The 11,815-nt window shown below is 36.3% G+C and overlaps 1 long non-coding RNA gene across 1 annotated transcript; it reads left to right on the top strand.

Annotated features, from left to right (window-relative positions):
• The first annotated feature begins 2,360 nt into the window (after window positions 1–2,360).
• On the top strand, window positions 2,361–7,745 carry LOC103708135. Its single transcript, XR_604252.4, has 4 exons — window positions 2,361–2,739; window positions 2,875–2,995; window positions 4,746–5,022; window positions 7,365–7,745. It is a non-coding gene; the product is annotated as an uncharacterized LOC103708135 (long non-coding RNA).
• Window positions 7,746–11,815: the final 4,070 nt, after the last annotated feature.

Raw genomic sequence — 11,815 nt, 5'->3', positions numbered from 1 at the left:
TGGAATGAAATTTTCACCTTTTCATGTGTAAAACCTCATGATAACAAACAGTGTAAACAAAAGCCTCTATGCAATGTATTCAGCAGGATATGAGCATATAATCTTAAATAGGTTTCTGATCTCTTAAATTTATTTTTAAAAAAGGCCAACGAGATACAACCTTTTACAAAATTTGGGTTAATCACTGAATATCTTGCTTTACGTACCACCAATTTCTTAGATCCCTTTCTAGTTGTTAATCATGATCTATTTCTTGATCTTAACTAACTATTAAGAAAAGAATGTGTTAGGTCATCCAATTATCCAGCACTTTAGTTGTTGCTTATCTGACCTCAATAGTAAAGAGATAATTTTCCTAGAAATTCTCTATAGGACTTGTGCCCATGAGGCTTGAGCTAATTTGATATTTATTACAGTTTGATCAAAGAATTCTAGGTGCCATTTTATTCTCATAGTCTCTACTATTACAATGTAAGTCCTCTAAGGATTCACCTGTGGTCCCTTGCCTTTCATCAGTGTTCAAATGCATAGGGCCACAACCATAAAAAGATAGATTCCTACACCACCCATGGCATCTAATATAGTTTGGAAATTAATGTGACAAGTTCTTGGTCCATTTAGTTTACCACTTTGGCATCCTACATGCATGGTTCAGTGTTGATGAGAATGTCTGCTCTATTCTTCCAGTCCAAGTCAGAAGAAGCTTTTATTTGGTGTTTTTTCTGTTCCATCTCATGTGTGGCCACACCAAGATGCAGATTTGTAAATCCTTGAAAAGATGTTTGATGCGTTTTTAGTCCACTTAATTAGAGGTTGACGGAAACATGTCGAATATTTAATTGCATATCAATCAGCTAGACTTCACGAAATGGTGAAGAAACTCGGAATCCCACTAAGAATTCAATCAACTTCTCGTCCTATTCAAAACCAAGGGGACATCATGGTCTCGGAAGGCTACATACGCTAAATGTTTTCCCAATCAAATTATTTATTCAGCATTACCTGCATAAGACTAGGTTTGCTTTCGAAAAGAAATATCAGCCGAGGATCATCCAAAGAAAAGTCACAAGATTGGCATCCCCTTTGGCATTTTTCATGGAAGAAAAGCAAATAGAAAGTGAAATAATTCCATTTAAATAAAGCACCACAGGAACAGAAGACCCCAGTTTGTCACCATTTGCGTCTCCACCTCAGAAACCAAAGTTCTCTGATGGAAGGCTCTCCTTGTTGATGGAATACCGAGACATATATCGATCGAGAGATTAATGGTCGGAGTAGAAGGAAATTAATGTCTGGCTACCATCACATTTGGCATGTGTGCATGAGACTGCCTCATCAATTCTCTGTTGCAAATTAGAAATCAATCCTTTGGTGGCTGTACAATTAAAGGTAAGAGCATTTCATGATAGAATTCAAGTAGAACAACAAAGACAGTATAACTGAAAAGAAGAAGGCAAGCTCAATAGGTAGTATGTAGCTTTAACCAAAAGCATATTGTGATCAGACATACCATTTCCTTTGTTGCTTGAATTGGGCTGTTGGTGGTGCAGATTGGACTTACAGTGCTTGCTATATAGAAGCTGCTGTCTTAGGCATCTACTTAAGATCATCTGACACCACCACCCACAGAGTTCATGCTGCATGCTCCCAAGGGATAAGACAAATTAAGGCTGAAGAAAAGCACTCATCTCTTATCAAAGGAAAGATGCTCATGCGTCATGAGCTGAACCAATGCCACCACACACACACACTCAGAGACAGAGAGAGGTATAAACAAAGCTAAAATGTTATATAAAGAGCACAAGTGAGGGGGGACCGGGACATTTTTCTTGGACTGTTGTGTATAGTTTTGAATAAGGTTCACAAGAATGGCGGTGTAACATCCGAGTTTTGGATCAAATAATGTTGTACCACGCAAGTGCCTATCAATGCCAAGGAAACGGACAAGTTTAACAGTATAGCTCTCTGGGGAAAGTTGGTTCAGGGCTCAACCTTGGTACAAAAATAATCCACTGCCATGTGTCATGTGGACAATTGGAGTTTCACACCACAGCCCTGCATGTTCCAATCCACTTATGCCATATGGCATGGAGCTTCCTTTTGGTACCATGGTTGGGCATTTCTCCTCTACATAGCATATGGTTGAGTGGGATGGGGTGATATAGGAAGGACCCCTCTGTAGGCAATTAAAAAAGCACACAGTAAATTTAGAAACCCTAACTGCATGGTGGTGGCCTGGCATGACAATATTCAATATTTTCTTTGTTCATGGGACCACAACTTTTTTTTTTTTTGGTTATTCTTAGCCTCCTTTCAGCCTTGGCATCGCAACAAATACCAGAGACTAAGAAAAAGAGATTAGCACCACCCACCCCAACTCCCCATTCTTCCTCTATATATCTCCTCCCCCCACCACCTCCTTTCCCCCAAGGCATCCTTTTGGCCTCTCTTCTCTCCTCTCTCTCTCTCTCCCTCTCCTTCTTGTGTATTCTCTCCTCTCAGGGCCACTGCTTTGATGGTATGTGGTGCACCACAAGCAGCTGAAGCTGCCAGCATGATCTGATCTCTCTTTTTCTTTCTTCCAGATCTTGGATGAAGAAGATGCATATCAGATCATGTTGCAGTTTCATCTGCTGATGGGAGCACCAGAAAACCCTACAACCCTACTCCTTTCATCCCCCTAAATCCCTCCTCAGATTTCCTGAGAAACCCTAGAGAGAGATTAGAGATAGCAAAACGGTTGGTCTCCCTTGCTGATTACTTCTATCTTCTGGGCGCCCATAATTTCGCCACTTCTTCTTTTTTTATCATGGTTTGTGGTTCTGATACTGGTGTGATCTCTCTCATTTATGTGACATGGGGCTGTTTGGCAAGGGAGTGGAGATGTGCGAAGGAAGAAGAAGGCAGCGGAAGAGAGATTTCTCTTTGGTTTCTCACACATGGTTACTGCTTTTGGCATCCTGGCCTCGGGGGGTGAACCTTGCCATCCTTCCCTGTGAGTTCTTATTATTGGACTTTCTTTCGCTTTCGATCTTTATATATTTTTGCTCTTTTAACTTGTAGCATACTTCTCCTATAACTGTTTCATAAGGGCTTTCAACCTTGAAGTTACATATTTTAAAAAAGAAAAATTAGTGGCAGTTTCATATCTACCTAATGATTTGATCTATTGTACGGATTTTGACCTTTTGCTCGCCTTTTTGCTCTCAAGCTCTCCATCTCCATATTCATGTATGGATGGGGCAGCATGGATGCGCATGTAATCTCTTTCATTTGTGGATCTTTCACATACATGCTTGCATTTTTCTACAATATTCCATGCATCAATCTAGGGAAATATAGCTTAGAATATTTATAGCTCATCTCCGTCCCCCATACATGCAACCTGAATCTGGAAGTTGATTCTTTGGCTTCCTTTATTTTTTATTGAGGCTTTAAAAATAGCCAATGAACATGGAGATATATGCGTTGTTACTGAAAGTTACATCAACTTGTATGAGAGAGTTGATTTGACTTTGTGAAGTGCCGATGTGAAACATTTAAGACACCAAGCCTTGGAACAAATATCTGCTCTTTTTTCTTTTTCTTATCATGTCCTTCTAGGGTTAGGCAAGTAAAAGAAGAAGGTAGAGATTGCATCAAAGTCTCTTTTCCTTTTGGCTTCTTTCTTGGTACATTCTCCTTGTAATCTTTTTTAAGGCCTTACAAAGAAATTTCCCTTTCCAGCAACTCTCTCTCTCTCTCCTCCCCCAAAATTAATTTATAGGTATACAAGTGTTGCTCTCTTCCTCTCCAGCTCATGGAAGAGCCTTCCCTCACTTCAATGCTCCTCATTCATGTTAGCTTGTTGGCATCTCCAACCACCCTCCTATTTCTCTCTCTTAGTTGTTGTGGTACTTTGTCACCTTATAATTTTCTTTCTTGGAAGCTTCAGGGACCAGAGAGTCCGAATATCTTTTTTTGATTTAGTTCGTATGGTACTCATATAGCCCTTAACGTCCATGCCACGAGCGGAGGGCACATGGAAGCTGTCCTGTTCATTTAGTGTCTCTTTCCATGCAGTTTAGAGTCTTGTTCTCATGAAGTCCAAAACCCCTGCCGCCTTGCTTGACCTTAGCATTAAAGTGGCCTTGTAAGGCTCCAAAGGTTGCCCTCTCGGCACTGGTTTCACCAAAAGGCCTTGTGTGGTGGTGGCTGGCTTGGGCAGCTAGGCAAAAGTGACGAGTTGAAAGGGAGACATGAGAACAGTGGGGGAAACGGAGTCCTGATTATTAGGGTAAGGAATCTCCTTTGGAGTATAAGGCCTAAAAGAGCAAGGACTTTTCTTTTTAGTGATTAATATCAATATTGTATCTTAACATTTATGGCACCTCCTTGAAAAATTTTTATAGGCTTACATAAGATAACTTATAGAATTTCTATTAGAGTGTTCATAGAAATCCCACTCATAAAACCAAGTCCTATGAACTCAACATCGTTTTTGCATTGGCCTCTCCACAAGTATAGACAACCGTTATACAAGGCTAAATTCTGTATAGCATCAGCAAGAGCATCATATCTTATGCTACGGAACTGAACATATCTGTGCATGAGAAAGAAATAACATAGTGCAGATGAATTTACCAAATCTTTTCAATTCCTATGAGTAGTTCCTATTTAGTTAATTATAAGCCCACAAGATTTTGTGCTCTCAGCGAAACAACTAATAGCATGATGAATGTTCGAATATTATTTTCATGTCCCAGTCCATCGAATGAAGAATCCGGAGGTCAAGCAGCAGTAGTAGATTCACTCATAAGGGATACAAAGGCAGGAGGTAAGAGCTAAGGTGGTAAAAGCAGCGCAGCAGAGCCCAGGCTGGTTGATACCATCAACTGACTCCAGCTTCCGGCGTGCTCATGGGACCAGTGTACTGGTTTGCCGAATCAAGAGCTTGTATCAACATCGGTATAACGTTCCACACACAGAATTATCTCATCACCAGCTAACATGTGGCACATGAAGAGTACCAGTTCACAGAAGGTATGGTTTTGTTTATACTGATGTTTACGTTGCGGCAGAGTTTATCTTTAAGTGAACTGCCTTTGCAGGATATGAAACATCAGTAATCATATTATCTTACAAAAGTAATGTGTTTTAGGAATTCTATGTGCATGGTAGTGAAATTGTATGGACTTTAAGAGATTTGATCAGCGACCTAGAGCACTCCTTATTTGAAGTTATGGAAACTGTGTTTCATGCTATCTTCTAGGGACTCTTTTTAGGATTTAAGCCATGTTTCTGTATTGTTATAACTAACAACAAAGATAACTTAATTGTAAGATATCATCCCATATATGTTCAGTGATTGGAGACTTCAGTTATTTAATTATGAAGTATAATTGGGTGCATCATGCTATCAATGTGGACCAATATGTGAAGCTGACAGCAAAACAGGCAGGTATATATGATCTCAGAGTTTCCAGCCATATACTTATGTGTTCACCAGGAGGGAAGAATTAACATTGAGATCTGTCAAAGTACGACTATTCAAAAGATTACGTCTCTCTATAGTCTCTATAGTAAACCGATGTCTGTATCAGAGGTTAAATCATAGATAGAATCAAATTGTTCTAGGCTTTTTTGTTTGGGGCTGAAGCACTGACTTATCACTATTTTTGAACTAGTCTAGACATTGACATGCACTGATAAAAGAGGAACAACCATGACATCAGTTGAGCTGATCTGAACATTTCTTCCACACTGGTTCAACTGCTTAACTTATTGATGATAATTTTACAAATTTTTATCATATGTGTCTTAAAGAGAAACAAGCATGCATATAGGTATGCAGAAGCATAATTTGTGATAATTATCCTCTCTTAAAAAAGAAATTGTGTTAATTATCAACTTATATGTGATGGTTCAGGATAAACAAAACATTGAAATAAGCAAATTACTTTTTAGGGGAATCAAAGGAATGATTGAGTGGAAGTTATCAACATCCTATGCAATGAGCTGCTACATAGCTAATTGATGGTGACATCAAATATTTCACAGAACTTATTGAAATTATTGCATGGATAAATAGATATTGTAATAATGAGAAAGAAGATATTCTGGGGAAAAAAGAAAAATCACACATAATGCATAGTTAAAAACTAGTTAGGTTGGAGAAATTGATTAAACTTGCCTCCCACCCACCCACCCCGCAAAGAAAAAAAAAAGGAGACCCACGCATCCAAAACATAAAAAAAAAAAAGAGAAAAGGAAATGAAAGGAAAGTAGAAGAAGAATGAGTTCGACATAATTACAATTTTAATATATTTGTCAAACATTAAAGATAGAAGTAGATAGCAGAAACCTTCATTTAGTAATTGGTTAAAAGGACAAAGATGAAGTAGTTGAGAGGGATGAATTACGGAGAGGTGAAGTACGAATATGCTTCATAATTAGATTCTCTTTACTCACAGTAAAATGCTCCCAAAGTTATGGAGTTGGTAAAATCTATCTCAAACAGAAGTGAAAATGAAAGGAATAAAAGGAAAATCAGGTGACCAAGAAAGCTAATTGAGCCTAACTATGTATTTATATAATTTCTGATGGAGATGAGCTTCTCTCCTCAACTTCATAGTTCCTTTCTGTCACCATTATTTGTTTCTTTTTTTTCTTTTTTTTTCAGAATATGTGATAATACATTGACAAAAAAAAGGCCGTGAATAGATAATTGAAGGGTCTATAAGAATCAAGTAAACCTCTCTAATTTACATGTAGTTTAACATCATAACCTTGTTGGTTTGTCTCAACTTGCAATTCCGACCCTCCCGGTCTCTAAAAGAATATATATATAACTCCATGTTTAGCATTAACAATACTTTCTTTTTAAAACCATCGGATAATCTAAGAATTTAAAAAATAACACTTAAAATCCTCCAAATATGTAACAAATAACAAAAATTACTATGAACTAAAGAGGGGTAGGTTCTGTATTTTTTCACAAAGGCTTGCCTACTTTTTGCATATTCTTATTCCAAACATAGCAGTAATAACTTTATGGTGAATCAGCAATTTAACTTACCTTTCTTATGCATGAAGAAGCGCTCCCTATAAGATCAAATGACTAAACTTATGATATCTGCAAACAAACTCTCATCTTCCCCACAAGATAGTATTCCATTTCAGAACAAAGACATTGCTTCTCCATGCATACTAGTTCAAAACAAGTGCTATATATCTCATATACTGGAAATGTCATCTACTTTTTTGGCTCAAGGCACCATCTTGTATTAGTTCTCCCTTGCTTCCTGCTTTAGTTTTTTAATCACTTCACTTGTCAAGAAAAACAAATAGCTAACATTATCTGATACATACTATTGTGAGGTCAGCGAAGTACATTTCTAGTTTGAGGAAGGAGACAATCTCCAAGTTGAGGGACAAGAATGAGATGGAATGCGAGGGGTCTGATGGGCATGGACCACTTCCTAAAGGACTCTGGTAGGTCTCGGTTGGTCGACAGCAACAGCTTAACCACAATATCTCAAGGAGATGATTCGCGGGCCACAAAAGCGTACCTTTTCTGTGATTTTCCAAGGTTCTTATTGTTTCCAAGTAAAGATACAGCTGTGCTCCTCTTCCACTGTTCATGGGAAATAAGAGAGTAGATGTAACGTCTTGTGCGTACATGAGTAGCATATTAATTGTGGAAAAGCGTTGGGTGAGACCGGAGAAAAGTCGCATTATTCCATCTAACTTCTTTTTCTTTTGCATTGATGTTTTATTTTTATTAGAAAGAAGTGCATAAGTTATAAGGTGCTGCGTGACGAGATAGCCTTCAGCCAAGACCAGTACTGAACTCCCAACCTTTATGAAGGATAAGAAGCTTGATTTCCGGTACGGGCAATTAAAGACCTCATCACTGGCAGGCCCAACTGGCACCTTCATCAAAAGCAACTAGAGAAAGAAGGTAGTAACTTCATGGTACGTTTCATTTAAGAAAAGAAAAAAAAGGAGGAAAAAAAAAAAAGCAAAGAAGCTTGGCTATGCATTCATGTAGGAGATAAATGATAGTAAGGCTAATCAGACTTAATGACAGATATGAACAGGTGAATTTGAAAATGGGTCTCTCTCTCTCAAAAAAAAAAGAAAGAATATTGAAAATGGGTGTCTATACATCAACTTGACACCAACAAGTAATTTAAAACAACATATATAATGTTTATGGAGACGCCTTGATGTACAGATAAAGGGTTTCAAGATAAATGTTTTTTTTCATTTAAATTTTAAAAAATAGGTCTCAGGTTCAGCAGTTTGAATCTTTATTTTTGAATGCTCATCTCCAAATTTCACCTAAATGGATCTGATCCTAAATCTGATTAATCTCAGGTAGTCTATATCCTAGAAATAATAAATCATGCGCAATGAATTTCTTTGTTTTGGAATCTCCATCTGGATATGCTCCCAAAACTCACTAATCTAACTCTAGTCTACCTCTTTGTGTAAAATGCTTAGAATTGTGAATGAGCTTTGAAGCATTGGTACTTCTTTTTTGTTCTTTTTTGAAGAAACATGATGGAGAAATTTTGAATACAGACACTTGAGAGTACACGAAAATTCCTATCTTACTATATGTTCAAGTATGAGATCTAACAAATACTAAAATTTCATTCTTTTTCTTATCGTCCAGTCTATTTGTATACCATTCTTTACAAAAAAAATCTATAAAATTCCCACTTTTGTGCCCCTCGAAGATGGAGACAACTATCTTCTTCTTCTTTTTTCAATATCTCTTATCCCCTTCCTTCTAAGTCTGAGACATAACACGACTATGCTACCGTGGGGTACCATCCATGATAACACGAAGCCAATCATAGCAACCTATGTAAAATTCAACTAATACAAAACACAATATAGCAAAAGAATCCAAATCCATCATCCATTAAGTAATTAAATAATTGTTAGTTCATAGCATCTAAATCTAAATTTAAATATCAAACTCATAACCTCAAAATTCATGAAGTTACCAAACTACAAGTCCATAATTAACTAATAAATGTAGAAACTCTACTAAAAAAACCTCCAAATTTGCTAGCACGAACCCTCCAAGCCTGAATCAATTTCTGCACCTAGAGATCTCACTTGTCTGAAAAGGTAGAAAGGAAGAGTGAGCTACATAGCTCGGTAAGTAAATCTTACACTACCTTACCGAATTAAACATAAGTTTTAGCATAAAATGATACATCATTTACAAAATTAACAAGTACTGTAATATAGAATATTTCATAGTACCAAACGATAAAGCAAGTTATAAAGCCAATCATATATGCATAAATCATCAATATTTCATAGATATGGTTTTAGATGTATAGCGTAAATAAAATCATAAATTATTTGTTATTTAAATATTGTCATATATCAAATTACTTCTCTCAAATTAAATAATAAGGTCACTATTATACCTATAACATGATCGTAATCAAAAAAATACCAACTACTATTATCCATTTGTAGGGTTGTATGCCAACTATTATTATCCACCGGCAGGATCATATGCCAACTACTACTACTCATTGGCAGAATTATATGCCAACAATTATTGCCTGCTAGAAGGATCGTACAGATTTAGCTCTGGATGTTAATCTAACCCCACTTGTAGGGGCCATATATAATTATCTAAGAGACTTTACCCATTTTTTTAAATAATTTTTTTAAAATTATATTTTCTCAAATCATACATTAATAAAATACTAAATAGATTTATAGAGTTCGTACTTCAAAAATAAGCCTTTAATATTAGAACAACAATGAAATTATTCTTTTTATAAGAAAAATACATATTTTATAAATATGGAATTCATATTTCATAAACAAGTCATTAGTATTTGATGATAAATCATGAATTTTATAATATCGTATGCTCAATTCTTAGTTTTAAAACATGGTATCATCAATATTTAATATTATTTTCATATCATATAAATCATAAGTATAAAAAATATGAAAAAATTTAAAAAATAATGAGTGTTAGGGTTAATTACATTTTTTGTATTAAACCGGCAAAATTCACTATGCAAATCATTTGAATCTTTTCAAAGTCATAAAAAGAGTAAAATTAATTCCTATTCAATAACTTTGACGAACAAAAATCATATGTGGTGGGCACCAAAGAAGGAAATATGAGGTGGGCTTTATATTTTGTCATATTTAAAATCATATGACGCAAGCATCAGAGAAGAAAATATGGAATAGGCTTCATATATTGCCACGTTTTTTCTCATAATCATCTTAAAAAAGAAACTCAAAAGTCAATGACTCCTACTAATAGAGTCGTCAGTCTTGTGATTTAAAAAAAAAAATTATATGGTGCATCTTTTTTTCCTCATTTGCCAACCATACTTTTTACCGGTATGTACTACATGGCTAGATGATACACAATATAGATTAGTCATCTAGGTAAATCGATACACAATTTTTAGAATATTGTGTGTACTAGTATACAGTACACAACTAGATGATACACATTTGGCAAATTAGTCATCCAACAACCCAGTGCATACCTTTAAGTAAATTGATACACAATTTTCAAAAGATCATGTTTACCAGTATACATACTACATGGCTAAGTGGTATATATACCCGTCGACTTTCTGATATATACTGAAAGCTTCTTTGATATGCACAGCAAGCTTTTTTGATATATACTTAAGTAGTGATCTAATACTCACATCTTGATAAATTGATATGCAATTTTCAAAACATGGCTTTCAGTAGTACACACTACATGGCCAGGTTATACACACTAATCAAATTAACATCTAACAAACTAATATATACTTCTTGGTAAATCGACACACGATTTCTAAAATATGATGTTCATCGATACCAGTACATAATACATAATTTTCTAGCTTTGTCTAATATAAAAAATTATACACATACCATTCCTTAGATTCCATGAACTCTTAGGTGCAAAGATGCTAGAAAAGAGGGGGATTTGGAAGAGGAGAAAGTGACTTGGAAAGGAGAAGGAAGACTTCACAAACAGGAGAGACAGCTTGACGAGGAAAAGGATAGATGGAGAAGTTTGATGAGGAAGAAAGATGATGCCATGTGTGATTTCTTTTTCTTCTTTGAGACTTTTTTTTTGTTTTGATCATAGGATTGATGACTTTGTTGGCAAGAGGTGTCCTTGGCTTTGGGTTTTTTCTTTAAGATGGGCACTAGAGGAAACATGGCAAACTAGAAAGCCTGCACCATATTTCCTTTTTTGGTGCCCACCCCATATTATTTTTGTTCAACTTTGACAATTTTAAATTTTTGAGAGTGAGAAAAAGGGAATTGTTGGCCAGATGGTGGTGTTTGGTGACTCCATGTGGGTTAAGTCTAAGCAATTCGATCAATAAATTATGAAGCAATGATTTGATTGAGACCAAGCCTATTCGACAAGGATTGTCAATGGTGGGATTTTGGACATTTAATAACGGCCAGGGTGATGGGTTTGACACGTTGCCCATGTACCAGGGTGGTTCATGGTCTCTCAAATGGGATCAACTAGGTCCATAGAAAAAGGGAGATGAGCCTTTCACTAGAGCTCCTCAAATCTATTAGAGAGAGAAAGAGAGATGCTTTACTACTCGAGGAGGCCCGAGTTGCTGGAGGCCAATACATGATGCAGCTACTAGGCCAAGTCATGACCCTATTTTTCAAAGGTAAATCCGGGGTCCACAAAGGAGGCCGGGACCCTCCATTGGGGTCTCTAGACTAGGTGGAGGGAAAGAAACATAAATGGATTTTTTTTTTTTCTTTGTTAGCAAGATAGAGAAGGAGGAAGTCTTCTTCT

This window comes from Phoenix dactylifera, chromosome 16, assembly GCF_009389715.1.
Source record: "Phoenix dactylifera cultivar Barhee BC4 chromosome 16, palm_55x_up_171113_PBpolish2nd_filt_p, whole genome shotgun sequence".
Classification (NCBI taxonomy): domain Eukaryota; kingdom Viridiplantae; phylum Streptophyta; class Magnoliopsida; order Arecales; family Arecaceae; genus Phoenix; species Phoenix dactylifera.
Note: the sequence above shows the minus strand (reverse complement) of the source record. Positions and strands in the feature narration are given on the sequence as shown.